A 1,577-nucleotide genomic window follows, 5' to 3' on the forward strand; every position below is an offset into this window, starting at 1 on the left:
CCCAACTCCTCCTGCTCAGTAAGTCCCTGATATTAGCAAAAACAAACAAACAAACAAAAAAAAACAAGTCTTTCTCAGTAAGCCAGTCAGAGAAAGACAAATGCCATATGATTTCACATATTTATCAAATCTAAAGAGCAAAAAAAAAAAAAAATTCCAAGAGACTCAGACAAAGAGAACAGTCTGGTGGTTGCCAGAGGGGAGAGCCGGTTGCGGAACTGGGATTAAATGGTAAAGGGATTAAGAAGAGAAAATTGGTAGTTACTAAATAGTCTTGGGTTGCTGGCTGGCTTGGCTCAGTGGACAAATCCTTGTTCCAAGGACTTAAAGGACCCGAGTTCGATTTCTGGTCAACAGCATGTGACCTGCTTGCAGGCTTGATCCCAGGCCCTGGCCAGCATGCACGTTGGAGGCAACCTATAGATGCGTCTCTATCACATGGATGTTTCTGTTTCTCCGTCTCTCCCCCCCCTTTTCACTCACTCTAAAAATCAATGGGAAAATCTCCTGAGGAATAACAACAACAACAAAATAGTCTCAGGGATATAAAGTACAACATAGGGCCGGGTGGGCAACCCCTGGCATACCTGCCAAACATGGCACGCCAGTAACTTTTGTTGGCTAGTGAAACCCTCTCTTATAATCTTCCATTATCAATTTTTGTCTTAATATTGACTTTTTTATTTTTCAGATAAATTCAGTGTAGGTGCATCTTAGACAATTATTTTACATAACAAGTTATCTTAAAGACCATAGACATGGATTGATGAGAGAAGGGAAGAGCAATTTCTTTGCCTCTGCCATAATTCTCCTTGCCTTCCTAGATCTGACCAGTGTTTTGGTTTCATCCACATACACTTGTAAATCTCTGTTCTCAGTGATGAATTTTGTTAAATCTCATAATAGGAGTAGCCTGAATAAGACTTACATATATGATACTTTAAAATGTGTAATTGAAGACCAGAAGAATAAACAAAATGAAAACAACCTTATAGGTACAGAGGACAAATTGGTGGTCACCAGATGGGAGGGGAGTTGGGAAAATGAGTGAAAAAAAAGTGTAATGGAATCAATAAGTACAAATTACCAGTTATAAAAATAGTCATGGGTGGCCCACCCCTGACATAGGGAATATAGTCAATAATATTGCAATACTATGCATGAGGTCAGTTTGGTACTGAAAATATCAGAGGGGGGGCACACTAGGTAAAGTATATGGCATTTTAAACACTATTTTGTACATCTGAACCCAAAACAAAATAATACTGAAAGTAAACTGTATTTTAAAAAAGCCTAATAATGACAAATCTGTCTGACTGGTCTTTGGATCTTCACAGAATTGATTTATGGTGGGAACACAACTGCTGATATAGCTAGAAAATTACTATTTCCCTCTTTAAGAAAAGGGAGATATTTGTTTCTTTAGTATAAAACCTTGGGCTCTATACTACTTGGCTTCATGATAGTTAGGCCAAAACAATTAGAAATTTCATAGTTAAAGCACAAACTGCCATTTAGTTCCCCACTATAAAATGTATATTAAATATAAGAGAGACATTTATATTTTATGTGTCATA

Source organism: Myotis davidii, unplaced genomic scaffold (genome assembly GCF_000327345.1).
Source record: "Myotis davidii unplaced genomic scaffold, ASM32734v1 scaffold1603, whole genome shotgun sequence".
Classification (NCBI taxonomy): Eukaryota; Metazoa; Chordata; class Mammalia; order Chiroptera; family Vespertilionidae; genus Myotis; species Myotis davidii.